The 17500-nt window shown below is 51.4% G+C and overlaps 1 protein-coding gene across 8 annotated transcripts in view; it reads right to left on the reverse strand.

Annotated features, from left to right (window-relative positions):
• Positions 1–17500, reverse strand: part of LOC126578638 (nuclear hormone receptor FTZ-F1-like) — an 87303-nt gene that overhangs the window by 17991 nt on the left and 51812 nt on the right. The gene's annotated exons all lie outside the window — the stretch shown is intronic.

Here is a 17500-nt window from a genome sequence, read left to right on the forward strand (position 1 = left end):
GGATGGACGGCCGCGCCGGGTGAGGCAGGATGAGTTGGCCCAGTTGTCCAGCGAACCGGCACATCTTTTGGCACGAGTGCTCTTTCCACCCTGCGCTACTGCCGGTTCGCCAAATAATTATGTTTTTATGTTACGGTGCAGTAAATTGCCAACTTTCGGTATGTGTTCCCCCTCGCCTGGCCAGACATCGAGCGATGCAGCGATGCATTTCGGACGCGCGCGCCTTTGTATTTCGGTGCGCCCGAAATTCCCGGTGGGTGGTGACCGGTGTGGAGTGAGCATGTCGGCGCGCTACGGTACGATGCACATTCGAGGGCATCATACCTGTTGCACTTCGACTCCTCCTGGGCCCTTCTCGACGACCGAAAACCCCACCATTCGAGAAGGAAAGGCCCACATAACGGGAACAGCATAATGTGCTTGGAAGGGCTTTTCGCACTTTCGGGCAAGTCGCTCGCTAGGCTGATGCGCGACACGGTCGGCAGCACACTAATGTGAGCGCCACCGGACCACCACCGGAAATGGCAGGCAAGCAATGGCGGTGTGGAAGAGAAAGTTCTTCCCATCCCGGATGCCCGAACCGCAGTGCTGCTCGAGTTCGAAGTCAATCCAAGCAAACCAAACTGGATGAGCGTCTCCTTCGTGACGAAAACGCGTCGAAGCCACTCTGAATATGTAGATGTTGTGGAGAGGTAAGAGGTCGTGCGAAACCGCGAAATGGCCACCAACCAACTCCCCTTGTTGGTTGGTGGTAAATTTTATTATTATTATGCTGGAGACAGAAACAGAAAATGGCCACGCGGTTCGTGGTGACCGGCTAATGTTGATTGTTTATGAGCTGCACGCCTTTTGTGGCTTGACCCAACGACAGTGGTGGCGACAGAATTACGTATGAGCAACCCCCCCACGGTAAACAATGACCATTACTTGATCACTAGCGGCAGCAGTAGCATACACACGTCACAAACCCTGGGAGAGTTAATAGAATTGCAGCTCGGGATTGCAACAACAGAGAACCCACCGGCCACCCTTTTGGGGTCCACTTTTTGTGGGTGGGTGGGTGTGTTGGTGCAAGCAACATTTGCAACAAGTAATTGCTTGCACGCGTTCCACCACAGTCCACGGGGTATTAAAATTCGTCACACCTCTCGCGGGCACAGGACGGGAGATGGTATCGTCGAGCCACAGCCGATGGTCTAATGATGTGCTTCGAAGTGAAAATTGATTTACGAACCAACGCGGAGTGCTGCGCTGAGCGAGCATAAACGGTCCGCGTCGCCTACTCCGTCTAATTGGTGGCCAACTCGATCCGCGCAACCGTGGACCTTTGGTGAAAATGAAACTTCCATCTTGGATCACTGGACTGGAGTGGCATAGTCTCCTCTGCCCACTGTGGCCACCTCGCCCGGGAGGCTGACACACCCCGTCTGCAGTGGCTGGCTGTCCGGTTAATGTATCGAATCCATTACCGTTTTTATCCCTCTGGCCGAGCGATAGGGTGAACCTTGCCGCTACCGCCAACGGTGATGTTGGAATTTATGTTGGACACTACATACCAACGCGACCATAGTGGCGCGCATGAGACAGCACAATCTAAAAGCCAACCTTTTTCCCGCTGTCGTCGTCGTCGTCGTCGTCGCAGGGTCCCGATAGATAATGCCAGACTTCTGCTCAACACTTCTCGTTACATTCACTTGTTTGTCTGGGCATAAATAGCATTAAACAGACAACATTCGAATGCTCACATTAGAGGGGGGTCAAGATTTAGAACATAAACAGCGCCTGATTGCAACATAAGTTGTGGTTGTCTGTTCTAATGTTGCCTTAACGGCATTTTATTCCATGTCTTACATTAAAAATGATGTTTGATCAAAAGAAAACAGCCTCAACGTCTTGTTATGTCTGCTCGCTAGCAGCAAATTATACGAAAATAAACACATTCGTAAAGAAAACAATTTGTTTCCTCAAGCAAGCAGCAGTGAGTTTTCTCGACTCGACAATCACCTAGCATAACAGAATCCCAACATACACACCGACGGACACGGAGCTACTGATCGCATCCTAGCGAGAGTACGAGATCCAATCAACACAGCAACCCATTCCTCCTGCCTGCACCAAGGTCAGTGGCAAATATGCAAACGAAGCACACAACATATGTATGCCATGCTGCACACAAGCCATGCTGCATTTCCCTGCTCCAACCTCCACCATCATCGTCCGAGCGATAGGTTTTCACTTTCATTGCCATTGCGGTGGCGGTGGCCCCCGGGAGCAAAACAAATCGGATTGGCTTGCCTCTAATGGTTAAGGGGCCAATGTCGCCTCCCGTCTACGTGCGCATAAATAGTGGTTCCCGGTGTAGTTGCGTGGTAAAAAGAGGGAGAGAGAAAGAAAGAGAACCACGACGCGAACGTGGCACCAAAACGAACTGGAAAAACTAACGAGATGATTAATAGTTAACTCTATTACTTCATCCCCGGAGGAACGGGACCACCGGCAGCAGCAGCCTAGACCCTAGGCCAGCTAGCCAGCTAGTCCACTCTGTTTCTCTCTCTCTTTCACTCTCCAGTTGCAGCATAAAACCACTTTCTTCTTCGTTTTTGCGTTTCCATTTCATTCGGGCGGGGGGTTTTCCTCGCTCAATAGAGTGCGAGTGCCGGGGCGAACCCTTTTGCGCGTCGTTCACGTTCGCGTTGCACAACGGCCACGCTCGAGACGGCCTCCGGAGGGACCCCTCGAGGAGGCGACGGTGGCACACGGGGACTATTACTGGTAATAGAAGAAGAAATTGCGCTCGAGGCCGAGTCCACGGCAATAGAGACCGCTGATCTGGGCCAATGTCAAGGCAGACAACCCACTCGCGCAACCATCGCGAACCGACCGACCGGCTAGCGTGCGCGGAGATTTTCACGAACTATCGCGACGAGCTCGGTAGGAGTCCAGTCCGTCGTGCACGGTCAGATGGGAATTCGGAAAATATAATTAGGAGCTCATTTGTGTTCTGCGTAATCGAAACCCTGGGCTTCCGTTGTTTTTCCAGAGTTTATGCTGCTTGATTGGTTTCTTTTTTTCTGGTGAACCTTTATGTAATGATTGGTGGCATATTTTTTAGTTTTCTAAAGAGTTCAGCTTGTGCAATGAGCTGGCAAATGGTTCGTAAGATTTCACGGCGCTTTGAAACACTATTTTTGGAACGCAATCGAGAAGCAGAATTACGAAAAAACTAACCAACAGGAAATCTACGAAAACCTCGACCATATGCTGCTGAGTAAGATGCGAGAACCACGAAATCGTTATCACACGCAGCTCTCTTGCTGTCTCATTAGCATACTCCTCTACGCTGTCCAGCTCTCTCAGGCCCCCTCAATGGCAGCCACGCGCAACGCCACATTGCGACGACGACGAAGACGGAGCGTGCAGCGGTCGCGGTCTAAGCACGAATCCACCCGAATTTAGGTCAAGGTGGCTATGAAATCAATAAAGTTTCGTGTGTCGAGCCCCGCGCAGCGTGCACGACACCATTATCACCACAGTAGGCAACACCAACACCGGCAGCATGGACTACTCGTAGTACGAACCGCAGGACGAACCCAAGTTCAGTTTGCTTTGATGATCCAACCCCCAAAATGTCATTTACTGACGGAAAGCCATCAGCAAAGCCGATTCCGGCGGAGGAAATTAATGCTTTTCCACCGCGACCACGCAATTAAAGCTGTCCGGAGACGAGTTTTTCCGATTTTCCAACCATCCGCCACCGCCATTGCTCAATCCAATCCACTTTTCGCTTTTGTTGTCCCCGCTAAGCGTGATGATCTCGTGATTGCTTAACCACCCGCCCCCGGTGGCTCATCGTTGTTGATCGCTGCGCTGCTGATCGCTGAGGGTCGCTCAAGTCGTGCGTGAATAATTTCTTCATCACCATCATCCGCGCGGGGGGTTTGAGAGGGGGCCAATCATGTGCCGCCACCCAATGCCAAATTTGCCGTTCGTTCGCTGTTCTGTTGTTTGGGGCCCGGGAGGCGTGAGTGTCGAAAACCATCAATACGAGCCTATACCGATTGATGATGATCGACCTCCAACGATGATCGCCAAATTATCTCCCCGACGACAACGACGACGACGACGACGCAATCGTACGGCGGTCGTTGATGATGATGAGGATGAGAAAGATCCAAATTAATTTGGCCTCATCGTTTTTTGTTGGCCGTTGGGCTCATCTTGATGAGCAAAAGCAAATCGTGTCATCGCCAGCAGCAGCAGCAGCAACAACATCACTACCAACACAAACAGCGTGCGAGCCTCATCTCGGTGGCAGCCAGAAGCCACCATCGTTGCGCTTACGCAACATCAACCGAGTGGCTTACTGACTGACTGACTGACTGACTGACTCGCTGGCTGGCTGTGTGTCACTGGAGCGAGCGATACGAGCGAACGTGATGAGCCACCGCGTTGCAGTGTCATCATTGGGGCATTGCGATGGCTCATCAACAAATTAGCGGCACCACCACGATCTCTTCAGCACAAACACAATCGCCGAAGCAGATGAGGATGCTGCCACGCTGCTACATACGCACCCAAGTGTGTGTTTTCTGTGATGGAAGCGAGCAAAAGTGAATGTGATCGTCTTCGATTCGATCGATGATCGAGTCTACTCTTCTGATCGGCACCATTCTGCTGCCTGGATGTTCCAAGCACCACCAACCAGAAGCCAACCCTGTCCTGGCGTGGGATGGTTCCAAATTTTAATTAAAAACCCATGCGCATCATCAGAAGCAAAGGTGAAAGGGAATGCCACCGCGGAAAGCGAAACCACCATTAGAAGGTAGCTGATACCTTCGCTTGGTAAATGTTTTTGTTTGATTTTACTCCCCTCGCACCATCCGGTTTGATGGTAGACCGCCAGGGGAGTGGATGTTTGAGGATTGCAAAACGCGATGCTCGTACTCAGCTCAGCGACACCTCTCGCGCGTTGAGTGGGACTTACAGCTTGTGTAAGTATGCAGGCCCGTCTTCGACTACCTTCCTCTTGAAGGAGTTGAGCAGTTCCTGTCTGCTTGTCGCTTCCTGTACGCACGTTTCGCGACTTTGCATCTTCGCGACCGAGCAAACATTAAATAACATCGTAGAAGATTGTTGCCTCTCACAGCCATACCTCGTTGGCCGTGTGTAGAGCGTGTCCACACACTTTACGAGAAATATGCGTGTTGCAATGCGCTTCCAGCCAGTGCTTCACGCGCGTAGCTCCATTTGCCAATGAAGCGTCCACGGAAAGGTGATAATTGGAAGGATGCTTCTTCCGATTAGGTAAGGCAGGAGCGGGTGCGCCAGCCTCCTAATGCTAATTGCTGTCAAGGTGTTGACAGTTATTGCCACATACAGAGGCACGCAGAGGGCTGCATAATCCATGATCATGATGATCCTGCAAATGAATCTGCCCTCGCACGCTCAACATCAAATCAAACGAACGATTCCATCATTTTTTGGGATGGTTGCTGGGTTGAAAAACAAAAATAATCTGTTCCTACACGCCCCGGTGGCCACCCTGGTCCCTGCCTTGAGACGCTGCCCCACTAACCTTCGTCTTCCTTTCGGCCTGTGGTCGGAATAGAATCTGGCACAGCTCGCTAATCTTATCACCTAATAATGCTACGCAATGTAAACATATTCTCTCTCCCTTTCTCGCTCTCTCTTTCGCTCTTTCTATGTCGTGGCCCACATTCTTCTCGTATCGACCATTCGAGACCCCTTAGTTCTAGTAACACAGCATGCCACCAGCATATGCGGGTGTGCGTGCGTTCTAATGCGCACTCTGAATTAGAATACAAAACTATCACCAAATCCCTTTGAAAGCATCCATTCAACAGCGTGAGAGAGACGACTTTGTACGACGATGGCTTCGTGTTTGGTGCTGGGCGCCAATCATCAGCGAAAGAACTCGGCAGCTGTTTAAAGACTGCGAGCCACTGCTCCACATACACTTGAAGCAGCAGCAGCAGCAGAAGCGCCAGAGCGTGCCAATTAGCACCCCTTCTCCCTCGTATTACGCTGACCCAATTCTTCACTTGTTTTCTGTTGAATCAGACGCCGAAAAATTAGCACAATTCTGTGGCGTGGTGCAGTGTGAGCGTGAGTAACTCGAACGGCACTACGGCGGCGCTCGACGCCAATCAAAATCAAAACCACAAGACAAGATTGGGGTGCGTATGACAATGATAAGAAACACCGGAATGGGGTGAAATTCGGGCGGTGGGAGGGTGGCGATACAGTCTCTCACACAAGCTCAGACCAGACATGCCGACAAGACACCGTCGCGCCAACAGCTGCGAGAAGGTGGTGGTCTGCGTCTTGGTGCGCGCGCGATAACGATGTTCTCGCTGTGTCTCTCCTGAGTCTTTTTGGGGAGTGTTTTTTTTTCTCGCAGGACGCGGGGCGTTATATTTTAAGACAAACATGCTTCCCTCTCACTCACGCACTCGTACTCGTTTTAGGTAAACAACATTCCTCTATCTCTTGTTCCCGGTTGATCCCGATTGCTCCCGGTCCGCAGAGTAGGTCAAGGTCGGGAAGAAGGAACCAAAGACACACAGACATCGTGACTTTCGTGAAACGGAAAGCAACAGATAGGTCACGATGCTGGTGTTGGTGGTGGTGATGGATTCAGTTGACGCAGTAGACGCCACCGCAACCGCCATCGACGCCAAGATGCAGCGTAATCTGGGACATTCGCGTACTGGGTGACCTGATTGTGGTCCGAGTTCGAGTCAGCTGTTTGAGTCAGACCGACAGGTTGATGCATTTCCTGCTCTCGAGAGTTTCTTTGGAACATTACCCATTCGCAAACATAGACTAAGGACTCACGACTCCATTTTGGGTTCACAAATCGGATCTATACGACACAAAAACATACCTGCAATCGAGAAGAGAGAACAGAACGTATCGGGCATTAGTTTTTAGCCTGGTTTTTTGCATTCCCAGTATCCGCCAGTGCCACAGCTGAACCAAATGCAAATGGCCAGTGAGGTGAGATGAAATGAGCGAGCGATCGATCGAGCAAAGGATGAGCATCGGATGGCGCATCGGAGTGATGGAGGCGCCTAGCACGCCTCGTTCGCCGGCAGGACACAAACACAGGCACACTCTCCTGGCGCGCGCACACACCACCAGCACCGGTGGCCCGAAATTGAAATCAGGTCAATCCCCGCGTTTCACGAGCGTTCGGGCCAAGAAAAGCGATAATTAAAAGCGACCAGCATCGGTCGCGGTTTGCTCATTAAAATGCATTTTTTCGCACTGGCACCGACAATGATGATGATGGCACGATGATGAATTATGAGGTGATGATGAAGCCGTACCCCATCGATGGGTCGTGCAAACGTTTGTTAAATCAATAACTTGCTCTCGCTAATGAGTTGCGGCCCGGGAGGCGCCCTGCAATGGGGTGTGCAATGCCTCTCTCCATGCTGGCTTTTGGTGCAAAAGGTTTTACAAACGTCCAATTTGCGTCAATAATGTTCAAACACCGGCACAGCTCATAGTACAAAATCTACGATCCGAACGGTCGTCGATACCAGCAAGAGCAAGGCAGCAAAGGAATGCGAAACCGAAAAAGGGCGAAAGAAGGAGAAGGAAGTTTTCCACCCCCTTTCGGCCCAACAAGAAATTCAATTTGCTCCACGCGTTCTGGTCAGCAGCATTAATCCAGAACCATAGGCCGCTTCTGCAAGCGCAAAACCAGTCGCGTGAACAATAAATTTGCCTCGGAATGGAACGGAATGGAACGCGAGGGGGCCCATGGTAAATCGCACAAAAAGCAACATGAAAAGCGAAACCCAGCGAACAAGCCACTCGAAGGAGAGGTGCAGCAACTGCAGCACCAGCAGCAGCGCCAACTCGATTGCCCAATCCCGCAATCCGGTTACTTCAGATCGCCGCAGTGTAGCCGTGCGAACGGAACCAAATGGATGGAATACGGATCGATCGGAGTAGAGGTGGAATCGGAATGTTTTCCAGTGTGTGCGCGAGAACGAGGTTATCGCAGCCAATGGCCAAACCAATTTGTACGTCGATGCCATCGCTTCGGATAGACAGACATTCCGCGTCCGTTGAGTGAAAACAGTTGTTGATCGGCGGTGTGATTGAAATGCTGTTATCATCCTCAAGAGGGAGCAGCATTAAAAGCATGAATCTTGAGTCCAAATCTGGGCGTGTGGGCACCTGTGTTTGGTTTTATTCTTGAGAAGCGATCGAGAAACCTGCTTAGCAACCCTCTCCCTTCTTGTCCGTTTTCCATGCGTTACTTCAACGTCGCGCCGCTTTCCATTTGGAACGCAATGCTTGGAAATGCACTCGGTGCGATGGATTGCAAGTGCTAGGCCTCTCACTGCTATGCACTGCCCGCGTTCTGAGGGGGTGATTTCGAAAAGCCACCCTCCACCACACATTCTTACAAGGGATCGTGCATACAAACACCAGGGGCTGCACGCACAACCTGCAGCCGAGCCTTCTCGAACGGAACCAGTGGCAAGTGGCAGCCGTCGTCGTCGTCGTCGTCGTCGTAGCCGCAATTCGCAACCGCGCTGCAACCCTAGTGAGCAGCATAATCGACAAGCATGCATGGTGTGGCGGTGGTGGGTGGTGTGCAACATCCATTTCCTTCCTTCGACCGGTTCGTAAAAGCAAATGCACATACACGCGCGGGTGCTGGTGCGGCCACCTCAAAACCGCAATGACAGCCCAGGCAGGTACTAAAGTTGGTCGCTGGCGCTGAGTTATAGCGGCAGCAAGGCAGCCCAAGACTAAGCGCTAAAACAGTTCGCGAACTCTACCACCACCTTAACCCCCCTAAAAAGGTTCTAAATGGCGACACAGTGCGCCAGCGACGAGCGAAAACGAGTTCCACCGGCTTTGGAGACACCGAAACGCACAGAACGGCGGATCCGGCTGCGTTCCGTACGCCATTGGTGCGTTGTCGATGCTTTTGCAATGCATCACACACCAGTAGTGGTGGTGGTGGTGGCGGTGGCATGTGCAGCATGCTGTTACACATCCGATCGCGGCAACACCAGCAACAAAGTCAGTACTCGTCGGTTGCCTATGCTGCTGCTGCTGCTGCTGCTGCTGCATGGCGCATTATGCAATGTGGAACAGAAATTCGAATCCTTCCGAGACGGGCACGCGTGTCGGCGGACACGAGGCAATCAGGGGCGTAGGCGCAATCAGTCACTTATGACACACGGATATCGAGCGGGATTGATTGATTGCCACGTGCCTTTTTAAGGTTATGGTTCCTCCAACTCCTTCCAACAAAACAAGCAGGAGCAGATCAGAGCAGGCGTGTGGTCAAAGTTAACTAGATCCCAGCAGTAAAAAGCAGCTCCCTAACCGGAGTTAATGAATTCCTCAAAAGAAAACGAAAATCTCTCGCTTCTGGAACTCGAAAGCTGGCGTCTGCGTCATCGATTGCAGCAACGCATCGCAGCCAGTGCTGTGAGCAAAAGCCAGAACGCAATAATCGCTGCCTCCCCTCCTTTATGCTCTCATCATGCTCCGCGTCATCATGCTAATGGATGGCGGCATAAATGCCGCCAGTTTTGAGGCGCTTTTAGGGTGGTTTTTTGTTGCTGTTTTTTTTGCGCCCGCTCGCCGCTGCCTCTCTGGGTCCATCTGTCGTCTTCGCAATAGTTTGCTGAGACACACAACTAACACAAAGACACGGCCCCTACTAGCACCAGCAGCAGCAGCAGCAAGACAATTGGTGTACAAGCTTCTCGGCAGCAACCATCCATCCATCCAAGCAGGCGAACCGCGTGACAACATCCGCCGCGGACGCCGCCGTCGTTGAAGGGGTGCAGCGCGAGAGCGAAGCTGCCAAGAGAGATACAAAAAGCGGGGTTTGGTGGGGACAATCATCTCTCTCACTCTCTCCCTCTCTCTCCTGTGTGAGCAGCGCTTCCGATCCGTTTCCTTCCGAAGCCCCCCAGCACCAGCAGCAGCAGCAGCAGCATCGTGCCGTCCCGTACTGGCATGACCTACTTGTGCACCGTCCCGTACACGATTAATCAATGCATAACTTGGAGGACCTGGCAGAGGTAGTGGCAGCATGGTGGTGGAGCGAAACAGACAAAACTCACGAAGCGGGCCGGGCCCGACTTTACGAAAGGCCCCACCACTGCCAATCTGCTCCCCCACCCAGTGACCGCCGGCCGACTGGCCAGCCAAGGCAACTCCGGCAACTTCGTCACGCAGCAGCAGCAGCAGCAGCAGCTACCACCACCCGCAACCCCCAAGCCCAATCCAGCAACAACAACAACGACGCTACTCTATCTCACGTGCTGTGTTCCGATCTTTGGCTGCTTGGCGGCCCGTCTAGGAGCCGCCGCACACTCACTTTCAACCCGGCCCGCAAAACCACCCCACCACAACAACCGGTTCCACGTCGGAGGAAAGTGAGGAAACTCGCTTCTTGCTTGGTGAGGCGCGCGCGCGCGCCCTGATGATGAGAGATTACCTCATCGCATCTCGGGCGTGAGCGCACGCCACGGCGGATGCAGGCCAGGCCGGACGGACGCAAGACGAAAAGTGTTGTGCCCTCTCTTCTACCGCCAATGGACTGCCACCGCCGGTTCCCCCGCGATAGTTCGCTTTCGATCGTAGCGCGCGTTCGATTTCGTCATCAGATTGGTGCTCGGTGAGCAGCGCGAAGTGAGAGCTACCTAGTGAGCAGCCCGTTCACCGAGGTTCGAGCGAGAAAAGCGAGAGCGCAACCCCTTCTCTATGATCGTAGCGTGGGGTGCGGGTGACCACTATTAAGGAATGTGATGGAGACGAACGAAAAGGGGGGGTTTTTGTTTTGGGAATGCAAATGCTGGACAACATCCATCGGTGCACTGACGGTCAACAAGCAGGTAAGCGAGTGAGCGAGCGATCAGGTTGGTGACTTGAATGATCGCGTGCCCAGATGGTTTGTTTAAAAGCATGCAAAATGATTTACAAAACATGCTCATTAAAACAAACATCGATCAACGGGGTTTCAGTCAGTTAGCCATCTCACTCGCCCCCAGTTTGGTGGATCATAAACACCTACTCCTGATAACGCCTAAAACGAATCTCAACACCTTCGCCGTAGTAGTAGCCCCTAATGTGCTATTACGCCACACCGTCAGGCGTCGGGGACACTACTATCTGACACGTGACTGGCATGACAATGTGATTGCGCCCGCACCAAAACGCACGCAACGTCGTCGTCGCCGTAGTGATGGCCGTCTCTTGGTCAACACCTTTCCAACAAACGCCAACGACGCGGGTAATTAATATTCTTTCCAGCCCCCCAAAAAATCCAGGAGGGAAAAAAGAGAGCGAAGGGGCCGGCTGCACGAGAACCTGTTGCATGACGGAACGAGTCGTGGAACGTGCAAATCGGAATTAAATGAGGGTACACGAATCCGGACCCGAAACCAAACCAATCGATGCCGGTGCAAGGAGGACACTTGGCCACTCGGCCAGAGAGGAGGCCAGGACACCCCCTGGGGGCGAGGACATGCATACACAGGCACGCACACCGAAATGCCGAGCGAACGAAATGTAAATTCCGCTTTTAATAACTTTTTGCGCCGCCGCCAAACGAACGAACGAGCGAGCGAGCGAGCGGACGAGAACGAGTCCACCACGAATGAAACGAGTTCATAAATCCAAAGCCACAGCCAAGCCAAGGGGGATGATGGAATCGAGGAATCGAGGCCGGGGGTTGGCATCCCTTGCGGATTGCGGTGTGTGCGGCGCACGGAGAACTAGGTCACTCTACTTGCTGGCGTGTGCTCTCGCATTTCGTTCGTTCCCTCTCTCTTTCTCTCGCTCTCGCTCAACAACAAGAAGCGCAAGAGAACGGAGCGAGCATATCCTTGTTGTCTCACAGCAGAACGTGCCTTGTCGTCTTGGCCAACCCCTGGTGGGCCTGTGTGTGTCTTTTAGGGGGATGGTGAGTCACTATTGTTCTGTTTGCTTCTGTGCTTCGGTGCTGGTGAAGACGTCATTTGCACAAATCGACCGCCATCCGGTACTGCACTGCGCGCGCGATGAATTTGGACCAGATCCGCGGGTGTCCGGACCGTTTCCAGCTCCAGTTGCAAACAGACCAGGCCAGATGGGTCCGCCGAAAGACAGCTGGACTCGATTGGGACTCGAGCACTTTAATTCTCCGGTCCCGGGGACTTTTGAAGCAGATGACTTATTTTGGGGGAAGACTATCATTGATATTTGTAATGAATTCGACGATTTTTCGTGAATATTAGTCAATAATATTATTGCTCTTTGCAACTATTCTTTTTCAAGAATTTTTAAGAAGGTTTTTGAAGAAAATGGACAGAACAATAAAGCAAGCGAATTCCAGACAAGTGTTGTAGGAGAAATTTCCTTTTTACAATCAACATCGCATGTGCTCAGTGCTGGAGCATATGAGGTACAAAAATGGATGCTTTCCAGGCAATTATGTATTCTCTTCTTAGAAATTACAAATGGTTTCATTTTTTACAGCATTTTGAGTTCTTCTAAATAATTATTATCAGGCAAAATGGCCTGAAATAACAAATTGTCCATAATTATGTTGTGTTAAAAGGATCAATTAAATTAATAAAATTCAAAGGGACTGTCTAATGAGTGATAGAATCCATTTGTTTTGTTATACAATACACTTGAAAGGTTCACAATTTAGGCCAACATGTTACAGAACATGATGCAAAAAATTAAATTTCTGTGACTCCTACTTAAGACTCTACTGATGGAGACCACTATTCAGCAACTGCACTTATTGATTCAAGCGCTCGCCCAGGAAACGCACCAGAAAAGGGGTAAAAATGAAATACATGGTCCCCCCGAAACCCTTTCCTGCCTTGCGCTGCTCCAAAATTCTACATCCCACCCCTCGCCGCACGCCGCGTTGTTCCAATTTCTTTCTCTTCGCCTCGTTGCGCGTTGCCACGGTTCTCGCTCTGTTGCGGCGCCATTCGCACAGAACCTTGCCCAAGAATCTCGGGCCGGGCGCATTTACCACGGTTGCCGGTTAGTGCAGCACTCGCCTCGCGTACCAGAAAACCTCCGCTCCACTCCAGCAGCAAACAAGAAGGCAATTCTGGTTCTGGATCTGGTATCTGTCTGTCTGTTTTGGATATCTTTCTCACGCTACGGAAAGGGGGTTGCATTCTCCAGTGCTCTGGTCTGTGGGGCATAAGCTTCCACCAAGATATCAGTTGATGTTTGTCGAGTTAAAAACGGGGTTCGTGCAGCCAAAGGTTTATTAATGAATGAACTAAGGCTAGAACTTGGTTAATGTTGCTAATTGGATTGTTTTGTGGAAGTTGCATTTAACAACTCTTTCCACGCCCGACAATAAAACACGCATTCTCCAGCTCCAGTGAGGAGAGCCGCATTGTGGATTGTAATGGAGACCCCTTTTAAAGACAAGAACCTATCAAAAGATGCACGATCTCACCCTCTCACTCTCTCTCTCGCTATCTATCGTTAGAATGAAGTGTTCCGTTCAAATCTGGTCGATCGATTCTCGTCTCTTAGGCGAGCACATACAAGCACACAAACAAACACACAGCAGCAAACAGAGAGGCGGCGATGGGAACTAACAATCCAGCATAATCGACAACCAAGCGGCCAGAGCCTAGCGCCAAGAGCATAATGTCGAAAGTTGGGCCCTCTCACTTGCACTCTCCTTCCCTTTTTTCGATCTCTTTCCCTCTCTCTCTCTCTCTCTCTCTCTCTCTCGCTCTGTCTGACACGATGATGTTGCTGCTCTAGCCATCCGATATCCACTCTCTAGCGTTGACCTTGTGCTAGATTTTATCGGAACCGGTTCCCATCCCCATCCGAGTAATGGGGGTTGGCAGGAGGAGAGGGCTCTGTATATGTGGGCGACTGCGGTTTGTGGATGCGTTTGGCCGGAAGCGTGCCGGCGGGGAAAGCATATTACACGGCATAACGTAGCACAGCATCGAGCGAGCGCGCGTTGGCTTTTCCAGCAATTTTCCCTCTCGGCAAGGCGATTGTATAACACATATGGCACTGCCCAGGCTTGACTAGGATCGTTTCTTGGTGAAAATGATTTTCCAAAAGAGTAAAAACGGGATTCCGCAACGTGTTTTCATTGTGTGTTAAAGGCAGCACGTGATTCAGAGCGTATTCTACAAAACATCGCCGTACAAGCGACAATGCACCGGCAGCAGCAGCACCACCACCATCGGACCGGAAAGGCGGGAAATTTGCTACCGACCGGTTGCCGGCAACCTTCTTGCCTGTAAACACCGGAAAACAGTCCTCGACGGAGGGGTGTTCTTCTATCCAGCACAAAGAGAGCGAGAGAGAACGAGAGAGAACAGCAAAACAGCAAACGGAAGTGGATGGATTTCCCCCGCGGGCAGCAGCACCAGCTAGATACTCTGTTGGTGGTGAAACCACCAGCCGCCAGGAAAATCGATAAATGGATGCAACAAACGTGGATGCGCGCTATACCCAGTACCATCGATGCGACGACGACGACGACGACGACGCCATTCGTTCTCGAATTCGCGCTCCATTTGTTTTTTTTTTGCACAAAAAATCCTCGAAACGATTTCGTGTTCGTTCGTTCGTTCGTTCGAAGGAATTCAGGTCGCAGAAGGAGTGCCAAGGTCATGGAAGTGCGTGGTGGTGGGGTACCTAGTGGTCCTACACCAGTCGCTTACCAGTCGGAAAAACAGATCGATAAATCTTGGCCGAAGCGAGCGCTTCCGGTGGATGCACCGGTCTTCCAGACTCCGAGACGGCGCCGGTAAACGGGAAAAGCTCATGCAGGAATCAGGAACGACTCTCATATCCGGTTGGAAGAAGATTGTTCTCGCGTATCGGCCGTGGAATGGAATGTAGAAATGGTGCAAGATTGGTAATGCATCCGAACGACCGAGGAGAGAACCAGGCGAATGGACACACGTTCTGGGATTCCCGGGAGGACTAATTCCACCAACCAACCGCGACCTTGAGCTACTTTTCAATCGAGTACTTTGTGTTGTGGATACGATCCGGTACCAACACAAACTGTGTAGTCTTTGTGAGAGAGCTGCTTTCATAGGAAAACAGTGGCTGTACCGGCGCCAAGGATTTATATTCTTCGCTTCAAAATGGGAATCCTGTCTCGCGATGAATTGAGTGAAGCCGTTGCTAGCATAAGCCGTTAGCAACGCAACTACCGTAAAGCCTACTCAACATCAGCGTCAATGGAACGCGGTACGAGACAATACCATGCAAATGGATTCTCCTTGAAAAAGAGAAAGAGAGAGGACTCCATATCAGGACATGTCCTCATTCCAGGCACCGAAGAATACGTTTGATTAGCACCATTTTGGCCAATTGTACGTTCTTTAAACAAAGCATATCCTCTCTCTTTATCTCTTCTGTAGTCCTTGAAGGGCTTTTATGTAACGCTGCGTTGTGTTCCTTTCGCTTTATGTTGATGTCTTACATCTGCATCTGTAAGGAACACACCGTTCTGCCGAAGCCGTAGAGAGTGCACTTGCACTCTGAATCGAGCGACCTCTTCGTCACACCAAAAAAAAAAAAAACGGCGACATCTGTGTAAAAATGAATAACAAGTACGCGAGCTGCCGCAACCGAGAACTGGGTCATTAGCATGCTGGTGGTGTAGCCATGGGCCATGCGAAAGGGAAGAAACGGTGACGAAGACACAGCGAATGGATGTCGCGCACCCTCGCAATTGACCAATCAAACAGAGCGAGTCGCATCGCCAGATGAAGATGCGGAAAACAGGGGGCGATCGACCAAACTTCTTGTGGCTTGGCAGTCACAACGGGGCTCACGTTGGGGTAGGTCGGTCTGTCTTCTGTTGGTCGGCAGCTCACGGCAGATAAGAGTGCAGCGCTTCGCTGATGCATATATGCAGCTGCATCATCACTGCAACTGGGCTGCGTTCCGTGCGAAATGAAATTTTTGCTTCGCATATTCACGCCGCACACATCGCAACGGCAGACAAGAGGGTCTCGGCTGCTCCATCAAGCACCACAGATCGGCACCAGATGTCGTGTGGTATTGGGATTGGAATATCTTTTTCCTTTCCTTCCTTTTATCATTCCCAAAGGCGACAGAATGATGCTGTGATGAACGGGATGGTGATGAGCACATACGACAGCGATTCGGAGAATTCAAAATGGCGCCCAGTTCTTTCAGATATTGAGATAGACGGGAAGATTAAAAAAATCTCATAATCTGTCCGTCGTACGGTCGCTCGTGGTGCGTCCGAAAGATCAGAAAGAATTTCGAAATCAAATTAACGGTGTAACCCCATGCCAAGCCCGCATCAGAAGGGTAACCCAGCGTTGCACCAGCACCAGCATTCGTGAGAATGGCTCTGACACCGTTGCATGGCTGGACAGTGGGACAGTACCATCGAGACCAGACCAGGCCATCGTCTTGTTGGTGGGAGAGGTGCGGTTCCCAAATTCTCTTTTCACCGAAAACCTGCTCAAAGCAGACAGACGCGACGCATGTCGAAAGCTCGAAGAGCTCGCCGAGCTCGGATTCCACCAAAAAGGCTTCCACCACGCGCGCACTCCGAACCAGCAGATTACGCCATAAACCTGTTCGCAGAAGGGGCGCGGAGAGAGCGAGGGAGCGAGGAGAAGACCCCCGAAAATTCGGTCGCCACTGTCCAGCCACATCGGAGTTACTGTTGTTGTGGGCCGATCACAAATCACTTGTCTTGTTAGCGAGTTTCGTCCACGGCCGAGCCACGGTTTGGCAACACTCAGCCACTGTCCCCCACTACCAAAGGAAAGGGAAAGAAACCGCGAGAGCGAAAGGGGTGATTGTCGTGCTCACGCACTCTCTCGCTCTCTCTCTCTCTCTTTCGCTCTGGTGCCCTCCTTTTTGGGCTCGCGATCGAACGGACTCACGATCGCCACCTGCTGCTAGTCGCACTTTGGGACAAAGCTAGTGTTGCTGCTGCTAGTGGTAGTGGTGGTGGATGTTGCCGAAATTTCACTTTCCATTTCGGTAATCACACACGACGAGAGAGAGCGTGAGTGAGAGAGAGAAAGAAAGAGAGAGACTCAAATGATCGCGTGGAGCGGTGTGCGTTTGCTAAGCGATCGCGAACGATCGCTAGTTACTGTTTGGCATGCAAATCCGTCCCATAATGTCCCAAAGGACAATGCGAAAGGGAAGGAAAAGGGCGGAGAAGGTGATGGGCGAGCCGGAGACCCAACCACCACCGCCAAGAGCGACCGCCGTGGTCAAAGGTGCGCGATCAGATGTTTCCTCATAATACGATAATGGGGTTTTCGAAATCCAGGGAACCTGAATCCAGGTTCCACGTTTCGGCACACATTTCTCAGGGGGCAGGTTGTCACTTTTCGGTATAGCGGGGCCCTAGTGGCGGCATTAACCACCAAGCAAGCGCGCAGGGCGGCAGAAATGAAAGGAACCGAATGGGCAACCGTTTATGTAATTG

This window comes from Anopheles aquasalis, chromosome 3 (genome assembly GCF_943734665.1).
Source record: "Anopheles aquasalis chromosome 3, idAnoAquaMG_Q_19, whole genome shotgun sequence".
Taxonomy (NCBI): domain Eukaryota; kingdom Metazoa; phylum Arthropoda; class Insecta; order Diptera; family Culicidae; genus Anopheles; species Anopheles aquasalis.